Source organism: Caretta caretta, chromosome 1 (genome assembly GCF_965140235.1).
Source record: "Caretta caretta isolate rCarCar2 chromosome 1, rCarCar1.hap1, whole genome shotgun sequence".
NCBI classification, from domain to species: Eukaryota; Metazoa; Chordata; order Testudines; family Cheloniidae; genus Caretta; species Caretta caretta.
The window spans coordinates 240,963,428-240,988,083 of NC_134206.1; positions in this window are offsets into that span (position 1 = coordinate 240,963,428).

Genomic DNA, 24,656 nt, shown 5'->3' on the forward strand with positions numbered 1-24,656 from the left:
AAAGCATGAAAAAATACCTCCCCCCACCCCACTCTCCTGCTGGTAATAGCTTATCTAAAGTGATCACTCTCCTTACAATGCGTATGATAATCAAGTTGGGCCATTTCCAGCACAAATCCAGGTTTTCTCCCTCCCCCCTCCCCCTCCCCCCCCACAAACCCACTCTCCTGTTGGTAATAGCTTATCTAAAGCGACCACTCTCCTTACAATGTGTATGATAATCAAGGTGGGCCATTTCCAGCACAAATCCAGGGTTTAACAGGAACGTGGGGGGGTGGGGTGGTAGGAAAAAACAAAGGGAAATAGGTTACCTTGCATAATGACTTAGCCACTCCCAGTCTCTATTCAAGCCTAAGTTAATTGTATCCAATTTGCAAATGAATTCCAATTCAACAGTCTCTCGCTGGAGTCTGGATTTGAAGTTTTTTTTGTTGTAATATCGCAACTTTCATGTCTGTAATCGCGTGACCAGAGATATTGAAGTGTTCTCCGACTGGTTTATGAATGTTATAATTCTTGACATCTGATTTGTGTCCATTTATTCTTTTACATAGAGACTGTCCAGTTTGACCAATGTACATGGCAGAGGGGCATTACTGGCACATGATGGCATATATCACATTGGTGGATGTGCAGGTGAACGAGCCTCTGATAGTGTGGCTGATGTTATTAGGCCCTGTGATGGTGTCCCCTGAATAGATATGTGGGCACAGTTGTCAACGGGCTTTGTTGCAAGGATAGGTTCCTGGGTTAGTGGTTCTGTTGTGTGGTATGTGGTTGCTGGTGAGTATTTGCTTCAGGTTGGGGGGCTGTCTGTAGGCAAGGACTGGCCTGTCTCCCAAGATTTGTGAGAGTGTTGGGTCATCCTTCAGGATAGGTTGTAGATCCTTAATAATGTGTTGGAGGGGTTTTAGTTGGGGGCTGAAGGTGACGGCTAGTGGAGTTCTGTTATTTTCTTTGTTAGGCCTGTCCTGTAGTAGGTGACTTCTGGGAACTCTTCTGGCTCTATCAATCTGTTTCTTCACTTCCACAGGTGGGCATTGTAGTTGTAAGAATGCTTGATAGAGATCTTGTAGGTGTTTGTCTCTGTCTGAGGGGTTGGAGCAAATGCGGTTGTATCGCAGAGCTTGGCTGTAGACAATGGATCATGTGGTGTGGTCAGGGTGAAAGCTGGAGGCATGTAGGTAGGAATAGCAGTCAGTAGGTTTCCGGTATAGGGTGGTGTTTATGTAACCATCGTTTATTAGCACTGTAGTGTCCAGGAAGTGGATCTCTTGTGTGGACTGGACCAGGCTGAGGTTGATGGTGGGATGGAAATTGTTGAAATCATGGTGGAATTCCTCAAGGGCTTCTTTGCCATGGGTCCAGATGATGAAGATGTCATCAATATAGCGCAAGTAGAGTAGGGGCGTTAGAACAACGCTTCCTCAGCTCTCGTCCCCTAAGTCAGCCATAAAAATGTTGGCATACTGTGGGGCCATGCGGGTACCCATAGCAGTGCCGCTGATTTGAAGGTGTACATTGTCCCCAAATGTAAAATAGTTATGGGTAAGGACAAAGTCACAAAGTTCAGCCACCAGGTTAGCCGTGACATTATCAGGGATAGTGTTCTTGACGGCTTGTAGTCCATCTTTCTGTGGAATGTTGGTGTAAAGGGCTTCTACATCCATAGTGGCTAGGATGGTGTTATCAGGAAGATCACCAATGGATTGTAGTTTCCTCAGGAAGTCAGTGGTGTCTCGAAAGTAACTGGGAGTGCTGGTAGGGTAGGGCCTGAGGAGGGAGTCTACATAGCCAGACAATCCTGCTGTCAGGGTGCCAATGCCTGAGATGATGGGGTGCCCAGGATTTCCAGGTTTATGGATCTTGGATAGTAGATAGAATATCCCAGGTCGGGGTTCCAGGGGTGTGTCTGTGCGGATTTGATCTTGTGCTTTTTCAGGGAGTTTCTTGAGCAAATGCTGTAGTTTCTTTTGGTAACTCTCAGTGGGATCAGAGGGTAATGGCTTGTAGAAAGTGGTATTGGAGAGCTGCCGAGCAGCCTCTGGTTCATATTCCGACCTATTCATGATGACAACAGCACCTCCTTTGTCAGCCTTTTTGATTATGATGTCAGAGTTGTTTCTGAGGCTGTGGATGGCATTGCGTTCCGCATGGCTGAGGTTATGGGGCAAGTGATGCTGCTTTTCCACAATTTCAGCCCGTGCACGTCGGCAGAAGCACTCTATGTAGAAGTCTAGTCTGCTGTCTTGACCTTCAGGAGGTGTCCACCTAGAATCCTTCTTTTTGTAGTGTTGGTAGGGAGGTCTCTGTGGATTAGTATGTTGTTCAGAGGTATGTTGGAAATATTCCTTGAGTCGGAGACATCGAAAATAGGATTCTAGGTCACCACAGAACTGTATCATTAGCAATAACATCATCATATTTATCACACGTGTGCATTTATAATTATTTTTGTCATGCCAAGCCTTTGGTTTTGACAAATCATTCTTTAGGTCAGCTTGTTCAATATCCCTTTTGAATCTTTGTCGCTTTTTCTTTACCTCAGGGTCTTCTTTAACATAGGCTTTCAGTTTAACCACTTCCTTGGGTTTTGGTATTTTAGGGTTAACCTATGGCTTTTATTTGCAAGGTTTAATACTTCCCTTCCTCCCTTCCAGTAGGGTCAAAATCTGAATTCTTTTGCTTAACAGAATCCATTGGCTGGCTGTGTGTGTCCTTTTTGCTAACAGCTACAGGCAAGTCTTCCCCCTCCCAGACAGTCAGGTAATTTGCATCAACACAAACACTAGCTTTCAATTCTCAGCTGCTACCAATTTCAAGGCTGGACATTCATTCTTCCCTTCAGCAGGATGGGGTTCTTTCCCCCCACCACCTTTTTCCTAGAAGGTTGAAATCTGAAACTTCCTGCTCACAGGAATTCCTTTGCTGGCTAGGTGTGTTCACCAACTGCAGACCCTCTGTGCTATGAACATCTACACAGATGCTCTCCTGCAGAGGTGCCAACTTTCCCCAGCGCTGGTGGGTGCTTGCCCCGGCCCTGTCCCAACTCCGCCCCCTCCCTATCCCTACTGGACTCCTTCCCTAAATCCCCGCCCCAGCCCCGCCTCGTCCCAGAGTGCGCCACGTCCCCCCTCCTCCCCCCTCGTGCTTGCTGCTGCAAAACAGCTGTTTCACGGCGGCAAGTGCTGGGAGCTAGCGGAAGAACCAGGGATGCGGCGCACTCGGGGAGGAGGCGGAGTGGAGGTGAGCTTGGGTGGGGCAGGGAGCTGCCGGTGGGTGCAGAGCACCCACAAATTTTTCCCCAGGTGTTCTCCAGCCCCAGAGCACCCATGAAGTCGGCACCTATGCTCTCCTGCATGCTTGCTTGTGAATCTATCACCACCAGCAGCTTAGAGACTGGACTCTGTTTTAAAGAGATACCAAACAATTTCAAAGTGTCTAAGGGTGAGAGTTTGCCTGCTCTCCCCTGAATCCTTGTGAGTTCAGTCATAAGGCTGTTCTGCTCTGAAAAATCAGTAACCCCATCTTTCCTCAGTACCTGAGTCACAGATTGCCTACTTAAAGAATCAATATGGAGACATTCCTGCCCCAACAAACTGGTCAAACACAGCCACTTGGTCATAGGGCTGTTCAAATTCCCTCACAAGTTTTATTCCATCTGAAATCTTCTCAAAGCTATTCACACTGGGTCTTTCCAAAGCAAAGTCAGTGGATTCATTTTCATTTGAAAGACTTTGGGCATGGCTACACTTGCAGATGTAGAGCGCTGTGAGTTAAACCAGCCCTCAGAGAGCGCAGTAGGGAAAGCGCTGCAGTGTGCTCATACTGTCAGCTGAAAGCGCATTGGCATGGCCACATTTGCTGCATTTGCAGCAGCATCGGGAGTGGTGCATTATGGGAAGCTATCCCACAGAGCACCTCTTCCCATTCTGGTGCTGTGGCTTGTGGGAAGGGGGTGGGAGGTGCAGGGCATCCTGGGTCCTGTCCCAACACGCCGTGATGCATCGCTTCGCATCCCAGAAATCCCTGTGCTTCCATCCACATTTGGTGCCATCTTTCAATGGTTTTTGTACTGCGCGCTCTGTCTTCCCTTTCAGTCTGTGGGAATGGAGCCCAAAGTGCTGAGGAATATGCTGATGAGTCTCGCCAGCACATCGTCTTTGGCAGTCGAGTTACTCCTTAAGATACAAACTGACAGTAAGATGTCGGACGATGTTGACTCGCATAATGCATATGACATGAGATTGCTTGTGGCATTCACGGACATGCTCACTACAGTGGAACTCTGCTTTTGGACTCAGGAAACAAGCACTGAGTGGTGGGATCACATCGTCATGCAGGTCTGGGATGATGAGCAGTGGCTGCAGAACTTTCGGATGAGAAAAGCCATTTTCATGGGACTGTGTGCTGAGCTCGCCCTCATCCTGTGGTGCAAGAACACGAGATTGAGAGCTGCCCTGCTGGTGGAGAAGTGGGTGGCTATTGCAATCTGTAAGCTGGCAACTCCAGACAGCTATCGATCGGTCACTAACCAGTTTGGAGTGGGGAAGTCGACCGTTGGAATCGTGTTGATGCAAGTTTGCAGAGCCATTAATCGCATCCTGCTCAGAAGAACCATGACTCTGCGTAATGTGCATGACATTGTGGATGGCTTTGCACAAATGGGTTTCCCTAACTGCAGAGGGGCAATAGATGGGATGCATATTCCAATTCTGGCACCAGCCCACCTAGCCTCCAAGTACGTTAATCGGAAGGGGTATTTCTAAATGGCTCTCCAGGTGCTTGTGGATCACCATGGGCGTTTCACTGACATTAATGCAGGCTGGTCTGGAAAGGTGCATGACGCACAGGCCTATCCAGGAAGCTGCAAGCTGGGACTTTCTTCCCAGACTGGAAGATCACCATAGGGGAAGTTGAAATGCCCATTGTGATCCTTGGAGACACTGCTTACCCTTTAGTGCTGTGACTCATGAAACACTACAAAGGGAGCCTTGACAGCAGCAAAGAGCAGTTCAACAACAGGCTGAGTCAGTGCAAAATGACTGTGGAGTGTGCTTTTGGTGATTTAAAGGGCCGCTGGTGCTGTCTGTATGGGAAGCTGGACCTGGCCGATGACTACATCCCCACAGTTATAGCCGCGTGCTGTACCCTCCATAACATTTGTGAAGGGAAGGGTGAAAGATTCACTCAGGCATGGACCTTGGAGGTTCAACACCTGGAGGCTGAATTTAAATGATCTGGAGGATGGTGTGGATTGCACTCTCAGCAAATTTGCGGATGATACTAAACTAGGAGGAGCGGTAGATACGGTGGCAGGTAGGGATAGGATACAGAGGGACCTAGACAAATTGGAGGATTGGGCCAAAAGAAATCTGATGAGGTTCAACAAGGATAAGTGCAGAGTCCTGCACTTAGGACGGAAGAATCCAATGCACCGCTACAGACTAGGGACCGAATGGCTAGGCAGCAGTTCTGCGGAAAAGGACCTAGGGGTGACAGTGAACGAGAAGCTGGATATGAGTCAACAGTGTGCCCTTGTTGCCAAGAAGGCCAATGGCATTTTGGGATGTATAAGTAGGGGCATAGCCAGCAGATCGAGGGACGTGATCATTCCCCTCTATTCGACATTGGTGAGGCCTCATCTGGAGTACTGTGTCCAGTTTTGGGCCCCACACTACAAGAAGGATGTGGAAAAATTGGAGAGAGTCCAGCGAAGGGCAACAAAAATGATTAGGGGTCTGGAACACATGACTTATGAGGAGAGGCTGAGGGAACTGGGATTGTTTAGTCTGCAGAAGAGAAGAATGAGGGGGGATTTGATAGCTGCTTTCAACTACCTGAGAGGTGGTTCCAAAGAGGATGGTTCTAGACTATTCTCAGTGGTAGAAGATGACAGGACAAGGAGTAATGGTCTCAAGTTGCAGTGGGGGAGGTTTAGGTTGGATATTAGAAAAAACTTTTTCACTAGGAGGGTGGTGAAACACTGGAATGCGTTACCTAGGGAGGTGGTAGAATCTCCTTCCTTAGAAGTTTTTAAGGTCAGGCTTGACAAAGCCCTGGCTGGGATGATTTAATTGGGGATTGGTCCTGCTTTGAGCAGGGGGTTGGACTAGATGACCTCCTGAGGTCCCTTCCAACTCTGATATCTATGATTCTATGATTCTAATTTGAACAGCCAGAGAGCAGGGCTATTAGAGGGGCCCAGTGTGGGGCTGCAAGGATTGGGGATGCCTTGAGGGAGCAATTTGAGGCTAAAAGCCACCACTGATGTTTGCTGCCCTGCACAGGAGTGAAGTACAGTGGTTCCAATGTTAGCAGGAATCTGTGTTTGCTACGTATGATGCACTGACTTGCAGTGCCTGTTGCTTTCCTTGGCTAAGGTATCTTTTACTTAATGCAGTAATAAGGAATGTTTTCAAAGCCAAAAAATCCATTTATTGAAAAGAAACACAACTGCTTGGGAAACAGAAAGGGCAGGGTGTGGGGTGGGTAATGGTTCAATCACAGATTTGCGTATGTCCTGTTATCATACTCAGCCTTTCTGTTTGGAGTGCTCTGCAATGAGTGCTGCACTTCTGTCTGGCTAAAATGCATGGTGATGGGGGTTGAGTGCAGAGGGTAAGGGTCATAGTTTTCAGGGCTGGGTGGTGAAGCTACAAGTGTTGGAGGCAGCTGGTGGCGATAAGAACCCAAGGCTGCTTTAATGCACTCTAATCCACAAGTGTAGCCATGCCCTTTGGCCACTAGCCACCAACACATTTTCCTCAGAAGAGAGACTGTTTACTGTTAACAATGGTCCATCAAGAGTCAATGGAAACCATTCCTTTTCACAGACTTCAAAGACTTCCCCAAGAAATTCCTTTCCTTCTGCAATATCATGCACTGCAACAGGTTCTTTCTGAACTATATTTATGTCTAGAACCGACTTTGGCACAACAGACAAATCACCAAACTCCTTCTGAGTTTCACATACATCCAGAATCACCTCTGGCCCATCAGGAGGATTTTCACACAACTCCCTTTCAGGGAAACTGATAGACTTCACAGTCACAAGATTAGAAGTATTCTCTTCCTTGTTACCCTCTGACAGTGTGGAAATTGTAACAGTCAAGTCACCTTCATGCTTTTCTTGTGCCCTGGCTATCTCATCACCCTGATCAGACAAGGTTGTCATACCTTTACCCAGCAACACACTAACAGGCAAAATAGAAGCACCAGAATCACTTGGTCTCTGGGAGCTATTTATGACATTAACTGGATGCAACCTAGTTGCAATGTCATCATCCTAGCAGATACAAATTTAGGACCACTTCCTTTCTGGGCTTTAGTCGTATCCAAAAATCAGCTCTGGGTCAACTGATACATTTTCAACCATCATAGGCTGACAAGCTTCTTCTCTCTGTAGAGCAAACAGAAAAGAGCTGGAAAAACTCTCTCCTTTAACAGACAAACAGCTTGGGATATCAATTCCCTTGTCCCAGCACACATGGCTGTTCACGGACAATTGCTTGGAGATTGGGGTAGCTCCCTTCATGGGCAAATCATTACCCCAGACAGACACAGGAACATTTCCTTCACTGTTACAATTCTCCATACTGGTAATATGTAAGGTATAGGGATTTTCATGTTTCACTAACTTTGCCTTCCCAAACTGCTGATTAGACAAAGCCATCAGCTCAGAAGGCTGCCTATGCTCATCTAAACTGTCTTTGCCTTCCCCTCCCTTTTACATTTTATAAGTTCTTGGTATCAGCAACAAGTTAGTTACAATCATTAGCAAAAAGAAAAGGAGTACTTGTGGCACCTTAGAGACTAACCAATTTATTTGAGCATAAGCTTTCGTGAGCTACAGCTCACTTCATCTGATGCATACTATGGAAAGTGTAGAAGATCTTTTTATACACACAAAGCATGAAAAAATACCTCCCCCCACCCCACTCTCCTGCTGGTAATAGCTTATCTAAAGTGATCACTCTCCTTACAATGCGTATGATAATCAAGTTGGGCCATTTCCAGCACAAATCCAGGTTCTCACCCTGCCCCCGCCCCCCCCCCCCCCCCCCACACACACACAAACCCACTCTCCTGCTGGTAATAGCTTATCTAAAGTGACCACTCTCCTTACAATGTGTATGATAATCAAGGTGGGCCATTTCCAGCACAAATCCAGGGTTTAACAAGAACGTCTGGGGGGGAGGTTAGGAAAAACAAGGGGAAATAGGTTACCTTGCATAATGACTCAGCCACTCCCAGTCTCTATTCAAGCCTAAGTTAATTGTATCCAATTTGCAAATGAATTCCAATTCAACAGTCTCTTGCTGGAGTCTGGATTTGAAGTTTTTTTGTTGTAATATCACAACTTTCATGTCTGTAATCGCGTGACCAGAGATATTGAAGTGTTCTCCGACTGGTTTATGAATGTTATAATTCTTGACATCTGATTTGTGTCCATTTATTCTTTTACGTAGAGACTGTCCAGTTTGACCAATGTACATGGCAGAGGGGCATTGCTGGCACATGATGGCATAGATCACATTGGTGGATGTGCAAGTGAACGAGCCTCTGATAGTGTGGCTGATGTTATTAGGATGAACTGCAAAGAATGGGGCAGACAATCCCCATAAAGCTGGTGGATATTCCAATACTTAGATTAACCAAACCAGCATAAAACAGCTTCTTTATTACCTTACTGATAACAACACAGTTCCCTTAAAGTGATCCGGCCTCAGGCCTCCATCCAGGTACCCACGTCAAATATGATGAAAATTTCCATAAATCTTATTTCATCAGATAAAAGAACAGGTTCTACCAATCCCAAAGGATTGGACACATTACCTCCCAGATTAATGTTTCAGATCTTACCCAAATACATACTACAGACAATTCTTATTAACTAAACTAAAATTTATTAAAAAACAAAAGAGAGAGAGAGCATGGTTAAAAGATCATTATACATACAGACATGAATTCAATTAATTGAGGTTCAGATTCATAGCAGCGATGGTGAGCTTTGTAGTTGCAAAGAGTTCCTTTAGAATTCAGTTCATAGGTCCTAGTCCAATGTCCAGATCTCATATTCAGGGCATAACAGCATAACTGGGACTTCAGTCTTGCAACTCAAACTTCCCCTGATGAACTCTAAGCAGATATGAGATGACAGAATCAGGGCCCAAGTATCTTTTATACAATTTCATGTCCTCTTTGACAAGTTGGGATTTCCTCGGGGAACAAAAGGTAATTAGAATGACTTTGAAGGAGGTCCATTACCAGTACTTAGCTATACAAATTAATGTAAGGCCATTTGCTTTTTCCTCCACCATTCACAGTACATTTCAAAGAGAGATGAATACCGAGATATCCTGTGTTCATAATTCATTTAAATGATATCAGAAGACAGCATAGACAGGGACTGTTGATTACATTGTCATACTCATACATATGTAAATACACAAAAACACAAACATTATTTCCCCCAATGTCTTTTGAGGGTTATTTATTTTGCAGGATGTTTAACCCTTTCTAGCCATGCATCACAACAACATACAAGCTTTCAATCCCAGACAGCACTGTGGTGGCCTTTAAAAGCTTGCCCGTTGCCTTAACTATGGCCCTGGTCCTTCAGCAAATGCTAGCTGGGTCTATGTAGGATCAGGGAGAGATCCACCTCCCCAGAGCTCATTTCAGGATCAGCGCCTAACTATTTGGAGTTAAATATGTCTGCATTTGCAGTTTTGAAGATATTTGCTTATATGGAACATATGAGAGTACTAGAGAATACTGCAAACACTTTGGTAACTTTGTCTCGAGGTAAAATTGGCAAGTCTTTAAGTGCCTCCCACTGTACCATTAGCTACCCCAAATTTCATTTACTTTTTAAACTATTTTTTCAGATAAAGACAACTGCAAAGCTCTTTGGCACACTTTTATTGTCATGACTGTGCTATATTGTCTCACAAAAAAGAGCAAGCAAAGCCCTCCTCCTTTACCCCAAAAAGAAAAGGCCAGAACGAGATATCCCAACATTTCCTGAGGACAGCTATGACAGTCATTACAGAGGTGAAGCAGACCACATATATGTAACAAGCTATAAGCAAGCATTGCTGGGGGCAAGGGAGTCAGAGTGATAGGGAGAAAGATGAATCAGTGACTTGGATAAAAATATCATATTTCTCATATCAAATCAGACTGTTGGTTGATGTAGTCTGGGATTGTGCTTCTGACTGAAGCCAATATCTTATGCTTTTGGTGGATTGGGGAATAAATAATGATAACTCAATCATTTGTGCAGTGCTGTAAATGGGCGATAGCGGAGAAACATGGCTTTTTGACCGCTTTTCCCAGGTGGTGTTTGAGATGCAGTTATCTTCTTTATCTTGCAGAGAGCTCTCATGCATATAATATAAAGCACAGGCAGATTAATATACAGCAGAAATACCTTTAACAGTAATTCACACTTTGAACTGATAGAACACTTCCATCAGAGGCTCTCAAGGCCAATCTTTACTGAATTAAGCCTCACAGTATCTCTGTGGATAAGTAAAGATATTATCCCATTTTTCAGATGAGGAGACTGAGGTCCATATAATTTAAGTGATTTTCTGCAAGGGCACACTGGGAACAAAAACACTGATTTACTACATGGAATCCTGTGCCATAACTACAAGACCACCGTTCCTCCTCCATCACAGGTCTTAATGTCTCCTTCCTGCGGGCCCCAAGCAGAAGAGATTATAAGAGCAATCACTGGTAAGGTGTTCATCCTATAAAAGCTGATGTACTCAGCCCCCCTTTGGCCAGGAATGGCAAACCACGGCCACTGTGAGCAGCAGGCAGCTGTGCAAATGTAAACAAACTGTCTGGCGGCCCACCAGCAGATTACCCGATGGGGCACCACTGTTCTATAGGCTAGTCATATCCACGACCAAATGTTGTCAGATAAAAACTAAACTACTATTGACAACTAACAAGAAGAAAATCTAGGGATCCCAAGTTTCTAATGTGAACACCTTACATTTTTTATTGGAATTCAATAAAGCAAATCCATTCAAATGCATATGAGTGCAGCGCCAAAGGGAAACCCACAGCTTTCCAGACAGTATGTCAAGTTCCCAATAACACTGTTTTATAAGCTACTACAGTTCCACTTGCACCTCCATACTCTTTAAGGATATAAACTTCCTAAAATAGCGAGGTAACTTCTATTCAAAGTGTTCTTTGTTGGGAGGAAAGAGCTGGAGCAACAATCAGACCCAATCAAGCTACATACAAAATGTGTTTGTCAGAGATCTCCTTTGACAGAGACAGTGATTGGCGCAAATGCCTAATCCTCGGTCACCGCCACTGGAATTTCTGCAAGTATATGGTAACATTTTGGACTGAAGAAAAATTATGGCAACACTGAGGACTGCTAAATACAGTAGAGGCTTGTCAGCACTAAGAGACTTATTCTGACCATTAAATCATTCTTCTGCAATTAAATTTTCAGCAAAAAATACCTCAGTTGTCAACCTCCTATTGAAGTCTACACTGGAACAATTAAATGTCCACATCGTTTGACAGTCTTTTAGTGCTACTGTGACTCCTCAGATGAAAGTGTTCCCTATGAAATTCAAAGGGAGTTAACATGTTGCTTTATACACAATAGTCAGTTGCAGAGCACAATTCTATACTTCTTTTGTATATATAAACGCTTTGAAATCAATAGTCCAACAGTTCTGGTAAAGAGCAATGGAATTATTACAAGACTTTTTGCTACTTTAGTGTGCATATATTTTCTTTCCTTTTAGAAGCTGCAACAAATTTTTCCCTTTCACTGTGTTCCTATTATTTTATATTTTTGCCAGACTTCATAAAGATTTCCTGATTTACCACAGAATTCTAAGGTACTAAGTGAAAGAACAGTTGATTTTCTGTACTTAATTGATTTTCCTTAAATTAATGACCATGGGGGAGAAGGGCAGTTGGCTCAGGGGATTAGTAATGGGATATGAAATATTTCCACTGTAGGTTGATGGTTCAACTACAGTCTAAGGCAGTAGTGCTTTGAAGACTATTTGATGACTTAGATGGAATGAATTGGTGGTCTCAGTGAAATTCCTACTAGACACATGTCCATATTGCAATTGACTTGTTTGAAGTCTCTGTAAGGAGTTCAAAGTGAAATAATCATGAAAACTTAACTACAAGATGCATAATAGGGTATATCATCATCATCTGTTAACAGAGTATATTTGGAGGATAAGGAAAAAGTTCTGTTACTCAAACAAAACCAGAAAGAAATTTGAGTGGGGTGCATCTAGATAATATTTAGGGTAAATTACGTGTTGAATTGAAAATGCACATGCACACACACAGCTTACATGTGCACAGAACCTTTCATCCTAAAGGATCTCAGAGAGAAAGCTTCATAAAAACTATAGTATACAGAAAAAAACCCATTAACCACCACGGAAATGGTGCCACCTCTGAAAAAGAGCCATGCCAACTGTTTAACACACAGGACCATTGAACAAAATATATGGAATGAAACTGAAGCTGCAAGGGTCATTTTAGTTAGGCAGAATTAGCCACGGAGCTCAGGTTTACCTCAAGCATGATTTCTAACTGCTGTGCTAAAGAAAAGTGCTCCAGACTCTCCAGTCAGGAGTTCAGTTTCCCACCCCATCCAGAATTCCGCATCTCCAGCAGCATGGTACTCCCTCACAGCACACTGACTCAGTTCCAAGTTGGAGACAAGAATGTCTCCTAGTGAGTCAGCAACTCAACATCCTGTAATTTTGAGGTCTCCCATTCAAGTATTCTTATAGCCCAATTCTGCTTAGTTTGAGACACAACAGAATCATAGTGCCAGCTGGCAGATAGGGAGGTCCTTAAGGACCAAGAAGCTGCAGTACAGCTATAAACACACTTGGGCCCATCTACTCCTCAATGGAGAGAACACAGGCACCTTGAGATGGAGGGGCAAACCAGAAATTAGGTAACTGTTGGGACATTAATACAGTCTTCATAAGAAACCTTCCTCTACTGAGGATAAAAATCAATGGCCCAAATCCTCAAACTCAGTTGGATACCTGAAGTTAAGCGCCTAAATAAGTGACCTGATTTTCAGAGACGCTGAGCACCTCCAGCACCTGTTGAAGTCAACAGAAATAGTTGGTACCCTGCACTTCTGAAAGTCAGGCCACTTATTTAGAGACCAAAATATGCATTTAGATGCGTAGGTCTAGAGACCCAAATCTGACCTACATTACTAGGTTTTAAAAGGAAGTTATGCATTATGCCTTAATTGTTTTTGTGCTCAGTGCTTTGTGTGACCCTGTCAACAAAATGATTTTGTTTGTGAAATGGAGCTCATGAATAGAGCAATTTGATAGAGAACAAACAGACCCCCTTCACACACAGACACAAACTGCCTGTCCTGTAGAGCAGTGGCTTTCAGCCTTTCCAGACTACTGTACCCCTTTCAGGAGTCTGATTTGTCTTGCATACTCCCAAGTTTCACCTCACTTAAAAACTACTTACTTACAAATTCAGACATAAAAATACAGAAGTGTCACAGCACACTACTGAAAAACTGCTGACTTTCTCATTTTTACCATATAATTAGAAAATAAATCAATTGGAATATCAATATTGTACTTACATTTCAGTGTATAGTATATAGAGCAGTATAACCAAGTCATTGTCTGTGTTAAATTTTAGTTTGTATTGACTTGGCTAGTGCTTTTTATGTAGCCTGTTGTAAAAGCAGGCAAACATCTAGCTGAGTTGTTTGGAAGACCTCTGCATACCTCCAGTGGCACATATACACCTGGTTAAGACCCACTGATGTAGAAGGTCAGGATAGTGCCACAAACAGAGGGGAGTGTCCTGTGAGCTTTGATTTCATTTCTCTGTGTTGTATCTGTTCTGAATTTCCATAAAATGTTTCAGGCTCCAGGGCTTACACAAAGTTACCGTCGCTAAAATAAGCTATCGAACCTGAGACTAGTAGAAGAATATCTCCATAAGCATACATGTCCAGGTTTATCCCTTGAGTCTCAACTGGAGTTAGTAGATTTATGAATGTATCCCATTGAATTTACACAACGAGATAACATTGAGCATTTAAATAACTCTTTAAACATTAAAAGCTCTGTGCAGACTTCAATTCTCACAGCATCTCTGTGAGGAAAGCGGGTCAGTAGTATTATCCCCATTTTCACATAGGTAATCTGGGGCAGAGAAAGTAGTGACTAGACTAAGTCACAGACAAAAACCAATGGAAGAGGCAGGATTAGAACTCTGACCTTCCTGACTTCCCAGTAGGGCTATTTGAAACATTTCTATCAGAACTATTTAATGGAAATTGGGATTTCAGTTAAACATGTTTTTTCATGAAAAGCTTGTGATTTCCATTGAAAATTTTGACTAGAATACATTTGACATGATGCACTATGCCCACGGACTCCCATGATGTGCTGTGCAGGCTCCGCAAGAGGAGAGACTGTGTGGTCTGTGCTGCATCACCGTAGGACGTAGTCTGGCTCGGAAGTCCAGTCTCTAGAAGAGAATGGAGGCTTTGCACACTGTAGTGGCATTTCTAAATTAGGATTTTCTGTTTTCAATCAGAATTGTTTGATTTTCCTTTAAAAAAAGTGTACTGAAAAGTCAAAATTTGCTATGAAAAAATTGACAAAGAATTTCTCCTCACTTGCATCAAAATTTTTGCAGAATTTTTTTTCCAACCAGCCCTAGTCTTCACCCTGTGTTCATTCCTCCAGAATAAATATGCACTCAGATCAACATCTGCTGTCACAAATCAAGAAAATGTTTAGTAGAACTCTATTTCAGTGTAAAGTTTTGTGTTTAATGCTCAGTGTACTAATGAAATATGAAGACTCATCTGTACATTTGCCTAGTTTCTAAACAGAAATGAAGGACAGTTATTGCATAGTAGAGGAATTCTTGAAAAGTAGATTTAATTAGAGTTAAAATTTAGACACAAGATGGGTTTCAATGAACATGTATTCATTTGCAAAATTCCAAGATAACCAGAAAAACATCCCTCCTTTCCTATTAAAGGTACAAGTGCCGCTAATGTAATGCAACAATTCTATGGTGATGAGCCCCATAGAAATGCCTATAAATAAAATACATTTTTCCAGGAATATAACAGTGAGGGAATGGATAAAATGTTCTTCTTTGTAACCACATTGCACTGCAATAGGTTGCTACAATGATGTAATGCAGACTGCATTTTACATTTATTGCTGCAAATTACTTGCAAGGTAACGGGGATTTTCCTTTACTAAACAACTAGGATTTTTGGTGTTTGTCCAGCAACTATTCCCAGCATGACCTCAACGATACTAAACACTCAGAGTTTCAGGTGCTCATTACCTCTCAGAAGCAGGCCCAAAGGGAATACTACAGTATTTCAGTCAAGCCTCTTATTTTTCTCAGTTATCTGCTCCTGCATCTGAGACACCTACCAGTACCGTTCCGGGGAAGCTGCTGGCTCTGTACCTTCAGCTCCAAATGTATCTCACAGCTGGAGGAGGATGACCCAAGAGAATCAAGTTTTCAGTCCTTGCTTACTAAGATGTGGAAGTTTGATTTTTAGCTATAAAGGCCAGCATACCAGCTCTAAAGACACCTATCCAAATGCCTATTAATGAAGTTCTAAAAGACAGATTCCTAGGAGCTTGCTATCTTCCACAGCAAGCAAAGTACAGCCTTTCAACATCCACTGTCAGCAGAGTCCGTAGAGAATGGTGCCTTCTTCAGATAAGGCCTAATTTTGACACCCTTTACTCTTGAGATGTAAGTGTGTTACTCTGGAAGTAATCTCATTACATTTAATGGATGAAATCCTGGCACTGTTTAAATCAGTAGCAAAACTCATTAACTTCAGCGGGGGCAGGATTTCACCCAATGGAACTACACCTGAAGTAACCCATTGTAAATAAGGGTGCCAAATTCAGCCCCATTAGAGGGGTTCAGCATCATTTAGGTTAGCAGCTAGTGATTCATTTTGACTAGGAATGTGTGAAACTGCAGAATATTTTTCATTACACTTTGGGAAGTTTCCCAGAATTTCATCCTGCCTATTTTTGGATCCCTAATAATTTCCATTTGTGGGACATTTTGCAAAACAAGAACTTCACTACAAAATTGTGACATTTTAGCTACTTTCACAGTAGGGTAGAGGAGCATTAGTGTACATTAGAATTAGGCCCAAGGCCCTGAGTCTGCTATTAATTATGCACAGGCAAATACTGAGCTGACAGAATCATATTGACTTCAGTGAAGCTATGAGGCTGGATTTCTGCACCCACCTACCCACAACCAACTGCAGGATTGAGACATAAAACTGATCTTAATATCATTCCAGATTCATTTATTTAAATTATGTATTTTAGATCTAAATCATCAATAAAAAGTTTACATACAGTACATTCCTGGCATACTGAGACGTAGTATGTGGACCAGTATTTTCCCAACCTCTATTATTAGTGTCATTTTAGGATAATGAAAACTGAAAACAAATCTAATCTAGCTCATTATTTAGGCTGTTTAGTTTATGCACGTCACATGGACAATTAAAATAGACTGGTGTTTTCCCAAGTCAGTTTCACTTTAGGCATATGACTATTAAAAAAATTTAACTGTAAAAAGCATTCAACAAATATTTCTACAGACTAAGCCACATTCCATGAAAGTCAATGAAGTTACACCTGGTACAGGATTTGGCCCATCAGAGTTTTTAGGGCCCCATTTTCTTCTTGTTAAACCTAAATTTGTGACCTACTGCTAGGAAACAGGGTTCCTTTAAGCGAAAAGCATGGATTACTATCATAGCCTGCCCCAGAACACTTGATCCAAATATTCTTATATTTTAGGAAAGATTGCATCCTGAACTGCATTTTGGATCTAACTTGGCTGAAATAAAGCGACTTATGTTAGAACTATAAAACTTTTAACAGCTTTAAATCCAGTTCTGTATCTGAACTTTGCAATTTTAAGTGCTACAGAACTTGCATGTGAGATTATTATATCAACAGTAAAATGCTCTTTAGTCAGCAGACCTTCGTGTCCTTTGGTGATTACATTTCATACAGATAAAAAAAGATGGCAGAGGGAGACATAATTTTGGGCTGCTCTGGGAGGCTTGTTTTCCCAGGAAATCAAAACAATTTCCATCAGCAATCCCTGCAGTAATGAATACTGCTCCTTTGCAACATTAATGTCCACTCCTAAGCTTCTTCACCATCACAGGTGGATGGACCAGAAACCAATGGGAAAAGGTTATTAAGCCAGCTATATTGCCAGGTGGGAGAGAAATGCCCTGACAGCATGAAAAGGTGAAGACACTCTGGCCAGATGCTCTGAGATCCAGGAGGTTGAAACTGGGATTCCCTGCAGATCCTAAACAACTTTGTGGTTAGGAGGTCATGTCCCCTAGCCCTCATGGTGTTGGTAATCCCTGTCAATTTGTCAAATTTTCCATGAGTGAGTATAATTTTTCTACAAGTTTCCAGAACTGTAGTGGCTGTGTTGGTCCCAGGATATGAGAGAGACAAGGTAGGTGAGGTAATATATTTTATTGGACCAACTTCTGTTGATGAAAGAGTACAAGCTTTTGAGCTACACAGAACTCTACTTCAGGTCTGGACCTACTACCAATAAAAAAAAATGTAATTTATCAGGTTCAGACACTATAAATGTTGGACATTTATGGTTACTTTTTTTTAATATGGTCTCGCCTAAGACTTGTTTAGTTTATTTAGGACATTTATTTTGGAGTGTAATTCTTTGGAACCATTAACATCAACCATGCTAATACAAAAGTTTATACTGGAAAGCTGTTATGACTTTTTGCAAAAGAGTTTAATCTAAATTATAATATTGTATGTTGCTAACGTCCAAAAGCTTGCACTCCTGTCAAAGTGTATCCACTGTCTCTGTCTTGTGGGGAGGAAATGTTAAGTCTAATTCCTTTATGATGAATACAGTTTCTCTCTCACTCAGAGGAATTGTGCCTCCTGTGGGTAGCCTCAACACACAAGCTCTGCTGAGGGGAACGGCACAGAACATTAGAAGGAGACAGAGTACCTCTTCAGCTGCTATTATAACCCAATCACTAGCCACCTTCCTCTGACGCATTTGGTAGTCACCACAGTCAGACAAAAGACACTGGACTACATGGACCTCCGGTCTGATCTAACAGGATACGACAATCCTAAATTGCTGTGCAGGAGTACCTGCACAGGGATAGACTAGCGGATCCATGAAGGCATTCATCAGCGATAGAACTCAGGATTTATGGTTCCAAAACCACAGGCGTCTACTGCTTAACTGTAAGGAAGTTCACCTTCCTTGTTGGTTATGGTAAGACCCAAGTCTGTAGGATAGCCATGAGAGAGCAATCGTACTATCCACCAATCTGTAAGGAATCCATATGCTGCACACTTATAGTTAGATTAGCCAGCAGCAAAACTGCACACACGTAGCACCAGGAATAGATATCCAGAAACACAAGATTGGACACATGAACTAAGGAAAGTCTACTCTAGCTAGTAATAGTGAGCCCTTATTTGTAGGCCAAGGACGCTGCCCACAACTACATAAAACTTGTCCTGAGTATTTGAAGTTCAAGTTTAATACAGTCAGCCATCAGCCTAACGATTCTATAGCAGCATAGACATGCCACTGGGACTGAACCCAAAACCTTCAGAAAGATTCCCATTGACTTCAGTGGGCCCTTACAGCTCTGCAAAATGCTACCAATCCAGCTGAGAGGTGTTTTACACTCACTTCTTTTCACAAAAAACACAATGAAAGGCACAAGGCAATGTAGAATCAAATCCAATGCCTCTAATTATTAAGTGATAAATATCTGAGAGTTATTGCTTACCCAAATGAGAAACTTTCCAAGTTTGTCCATCGCTGATTGATGTCTGATAAATATCACCATTTTAGCTATATACAATACCACGGAGCTTTTATTTATCCTTTTCCATCAGTAGATCTCAAAGCACTTTACAAAGGATGTCAGTATCATTATCCCCATTTTATAGATGGTGAAACTGAGACACAAAGGTATGAAGTGACTTGGCCTGTCTCTATCTATTCCATAGCCAGGTTCAGTCCCCTTCTAGTGTAACCGAAGCCCAACTGAAAATTCAAACAAATGGTACTTCCACGCATCATGGGCAATGCTGTAGTTCCCTGCTCTTGGCCCCTACTCCCTGCAACATTTCTTCTATGCTTCTTAAGCTATACACTGCCACCTAGGCCTATTCCTCAGACGACCTTCTCCCAGCAAGTTTTCCCTCTGCCTCCTCTCTCCAGAGGCTCCAGCAGTTCCTCCCATGGAACTCCCGACTTTCCATAGTCCCTACTTCAGGTCCTCCTACAGGAGCCTAACCTAATCCCTGAACATTCAGTCTGCCTTCACCAAGCACTCCCAACCTCTCCTCTCAAGTCTCCCCTCTTGACTGAGTTCTCCTCTCTCCTTATGTCCACTCTGACCCTTTCACAGCTGGTATCACTACTTGTAATTAAGTCACCCAATCAAGATCAGCTGGGGGGGATAGAGGCTTAGTCACAGGCAAGTCTGAGCCAGACTACCCTTAAAAGGGGCAGCCAGTTCTTGCAATGAGCAGGAAATTTAAATAAATACAATTACTGATCAAGATAAAAGACATGAATGTACATATCAGAGTGGAATATTCAGAACAAAATCTTCAGAACAGAAAAGTTTGTCAAAAATGGCCTTTGATTTTTTTTTTTTTTTTGCAAAAAAATTGTAGACATACTTTCATGAAAAATATTGTGCCTTCTTTCATTTTAAAACAGAAAAAAAAATTTACCAAAAACTGACGGTTTTACTATGAGAAATTTCAATAATGTTTTTGATCAAAATATTTTTAAAGTATACAAAACTTCACAAAACATTTTGGAGAAAGTGAAAAGTTTGTAACACTTTGAAATGAAAATAGTTTTAAACGTTCTTGCAAAAAATATTTCCCCCATGAATGAATTGCTTTAGCCTTTTAACTTTTTTCTTCTTCTGAACACAGAAAAGACTTAGCACAGTATTTTAAAAAATGTTGTTTTAAAGAACCTTGGATTTCAAATAGAAGGTTATCTCTCTGATAAACCTTTGCATTTTAATAAGCACCAATAAATTAATAATTATGAGAGAACAAGTGTAAAAGTATCCCTAGTTTTCCAAGGTCCGATGAATATGTAGTCATGACAAACACAGTAATTTTACTATTAGAGTGAGAATTAGCAGAAGACTATTAACTTTACCACACACTCTCATGATAGCTTTTAAAGAACTCAACAGGATAAAAGGATATTCAATCATAAACTCTCCAGATTCATGTGATCTTGAAGAGTAAGTGTGAAACTACTGTGTGTAGGCTATACAAGACAGATGTGGGGTGGGGGGGGGGGGAGAAGGGAGGGAGTGGAGTGGCCAGGGAAGGATGGCATCTGGGACAAGATGGCTTAGGAGTTTGATAATGGTCATCAGTATCTTTTATCTCTAACTTAATGGGTCATATATACTCTAGATTGACAAAAACTAAAAGAGGGTGCCAAAACCAAAGCAAAATTCAGTCAATACAGCTAAATTTGATATGGTTTTATGTCAATGACAAATGAAACAATACATTCCATATGATCTGAATGCAAAACTATATATTGGTTTAAGTTTGCTCAAAACTGCATGTATGTTTGAACAAAACTGGGCTCAGGTTTGCTTGAAAGCAGAAATTGGTTCAGGCCTCAAAATCTTGGTCCAGATCTTTACGGCTTTAAATGTAGAGAGCAGTGGACGTTCAGATCTGTGGTTTTGGCTTAGTCTATTATATAGATGGGGGTGTAAATAGCTACAAGTTTTAAAACCAGCAATGTTCAAAGGCAGAGTTTTGATTAAGGATCTTGCACCTGAAAGTCTGTAAACCTTTGCAAAGCTTTTTTTCCATGCAGAGTTTTATAACAAAACTTAAACCTAATATGTTGTCACTTAGTTCTCATCATAGACCCAAAACTTCAATATCTGGCACATAACGTTACGTACTTGCCACCACACCACTATAGGAGATCCTTTCCCTTTTTATGTGCAGCTGGAGACTCCTAATGGCACGAAGATCACTCCCTCTATGGAACATTAGCTGTGATTCTAGCGATACCTATACTGGCTGCTGCTGTAATTTGTTTCCCTCTAGGTTCAAATGGAAGGGTGGTGTGTGGGGGGGACGACCACAATTAGCTCTGTGGAGGTATTAGATTGCTTCTCTGCAGGATTTAGAGGGCCTTTGCACATCTATATGTTGTCAGTCAGGCCCTTGCTTTCATCCAGTAACACAGTGAAGTTATGTTTTGTTTTTCCAGATACTATTATCTAGTCAAACTTTCAGTCTTTTTGATTGGAGACTATGTACTACACACACATACAAAATCAGAGACCCACGCAAACACCAACACCACATCAGTATAACTTCAGTTCCTCCAAGTAAAAATTCGGTCATCACCATTGTGTAAAAAAAAGACAACACTCCCTTAGACTGAACTTTTTCCTGTCAGGCTCCCGGTGCATTTTCTATCTGATTTGAGTTGTCTATTTAGATTGCAAACTTATTAGGGCAGGGAACATGTTATCTTCAGTAATTTGTACAGAACTGAACACACTATCTATGCTACATAATGTGCAGTAACTGCACTTTGCACAACGCACTTTGTATGTATCTATCATATCTACCTAGGTAGGGTTAGATAGATAGATATGCAGTATCAATTTTCTATTGATCAAAGTTAATTTTTCTCTGTCATTTCTAAGTACAGATTCCTGAAGGACTCTTAAGCATCTGGCTTGCTGCCAGTCATTTTGGAAAAGCTCCCCTTCTTCTTTCCTCTAGTAATGCTGGAGAATTCTAAGTATCAATCCAGATCCCCAAATAATCCTAAGCAAAGGAAAGTGTAGGTGCAGAGTACAGTGAGGACTACTAGAGTGTAGAATAGTCTCCCCAGGGATGTGATGAACCCCTTTTGCTTGATATTTGTAGACTGGGTGAACCATCAGATATGTTATTTCAGAGAACAGTCATCCCTCAGGAAGGGTAGACTGGCCTAGCTGAGACTTTAGGGGTCTTTTTGATCTTCGATTTCTACAGCATACATCTCAGATCTGGTGGTCAGGGGAAGCAAACAGAGAAGGACCTACTTCAGTGAGGTATGACATTCCAGGGTGCAATCCAGACCAGTGAGGGATTGTGTCACCATCAGTCCTGCAACCTGGCATGCCTCACAAACAGCATTCAGGTCACACCCTGAATGTCTATGTATATCTGTAGCCTGCCAGAAACATTCCAATCACACTCTGGCTTCCACCAGCCTTGGTTACCACTTGGCAGGGTGACCCCAACACACTCCCAGTCCTGGATTTCCCCCCGCAAAACTTGTGTTCTGCATAGTCCAGCACTTTCCCAGATAGTTCAGATATTTTAGGTCCATTGCCCTTGCAAAGGAACAATATACATCAGGTGCTACTTTAAATGGAGTTACCAAACTGCCTAGTTTAACCACAACACTGGGCTAGTTTTGATTAAAGAATAAAACAAGTTTATTTAACTACAAAGAGAGAGATTTTAAGTGAGTACAAATATAAGACATTAAAGTCAGAAATGGTTACAAGAGATAAAGATAAAAAGTTTCCTAGTACTAAAACTTAAACTAGACCTGGTTCAAGGTGAAGTCCCTTATCATATGTTCCCAGTAACACTGGTGGCCAAATTCTCAGTCCAGGCTCTGCTCCCAAAGTCCAGTGGTTGTTTCTTTTCTCTTCTTGTGTGAAAGAGAGAATGATTGCTGGGGAGAGATACCTTGGGGTGTTTTGCCCCTCTTTTTCATAGTCCAGTCTCCTGCTTTGAAATGCATTTTCTTAATGGTTACCCCTTGATAAATTTCATCCCACTGTGAAGATGGAGACAGGGAGTCTTGCGGTGAAAGAGGTTCCATGCTGTTGTTTGCTAGCCTAAGATGCAGATCTGTGTGTTCCTGCCCTCCTTCCTTGCCAAAGAATGGCCACATGGTAGGTGATGGACCATCAGCTTTGGTGACACCTGGCTAGAGGCATCAACTTGTCCTTTGTCTTTGAGAAACTCTGTTAGCCAGACTGGTCTGGTAAACACATTTCAGTCCTAATTTCAGCTTAATTTTATAACTGTACATATAATGTTGCTACACCCATTTCACCATGATATTATTGACCAGCAGGTTCTTAATTTTCAAATGATCCCTCACAAGGCATATTTTGTACCCAGGTTACTACAATAGTGTGTAGGGTGTGAATATAGGGGTGCATTCGGTAACAGCAGGTCAAAACATACAAATAAGGAAGAGGCAGTTTTGTTTCTTAGATCAGGGTGAGACTTCTGGGTTACTGCTGAGCCTCAAAAAACAGCAGTTCTCCCATGATTCATACCCAAAGAGCTACATTTTTGGCTGGCCAGAACTTCCCCACAAGTCAAGTGTCTGTATTTAGCTGTCTTCTAGGGTTTGTATTGTGTATGTCACCATTGTGGAGCAAACCACAAGGCATATATTTTAGACAGCAACATCCACTGCATGCAGTATTTGGAGGAATTTTATGTAGCAGTGATTAAATCTAGGGTCCCCAGTCCTTGCCTAATACACATCTAAGTTCTGACTAAACCTATGTTTGTTTTTAAATCTGGTATCATAAATTAACCTTGCAATTGTTGCCATTTAAATGGATGGGGAAAATTATGAGGACTATATAGGAACGGAAACAGTGAATAGAACTTTATTGCAATTGGACTAAAGCAGTCACTTGGAGTAAAAGTTTCTGAATTGTCCTTAACTTCCCTGGGCAGGGCTCTCCATGCAGAGCTCTTCCAAGCCTTTATTTACCCAGAAACACCTTTGGATTGGGATTCTCTGACTAAATTTACTAATTAAAAGGGAGATGTCCTCCTGCCTCCCCACACATTCATTAGTCTTAACCCACCTTTATGCCCTCTTCACACCCTGTCTCTCACTTCTTTTCTTCTTCCCAGGACAGTTTTTCCTGCTGCCTCCCTCCCAACTCTCATATTTCCAAGACAGAAGCCACAATAAACAACTCCCCTGATGGTCTAGTTTGAAACTACACCTCCCATTTTAACTTTCCCTTTAAACTAAACACTCCATTTAACATGGTTTTAAATAGGCTTCTAGGATATGAATATCACTATAACTCTGCTCAAACACAGATACTGAAAATATGGCCTCATTCTTCCACAGCCCTACAAAAATCAAAAACAGATTTGTAGAAAATGTAAAATATATATCCTACAAGCTAATCTGTATAAGTAAATTTACTTGTCAAGCACAAAGTTGAAAACAGATGACAAGTACAGCACAGAGCATCTGATAATGTTTTGGTAGCACATCTATAACCAGTTCTAAACACTGCATTGGGGATTCTCCCCGCCCCCTCAGTCCCACCCTTCATATTGATCTGCCTTTAGACTAAAGCTCCTGATCTGATCAGTCCTTTTTCCTGCCAATGGTTGGTCACGTTGAGGGCTTGTTTTCTTTCAGGACAGACGTTCCCTGCTGTGCTTTTCCTGGACTATTTTGGACTATTTTTAATA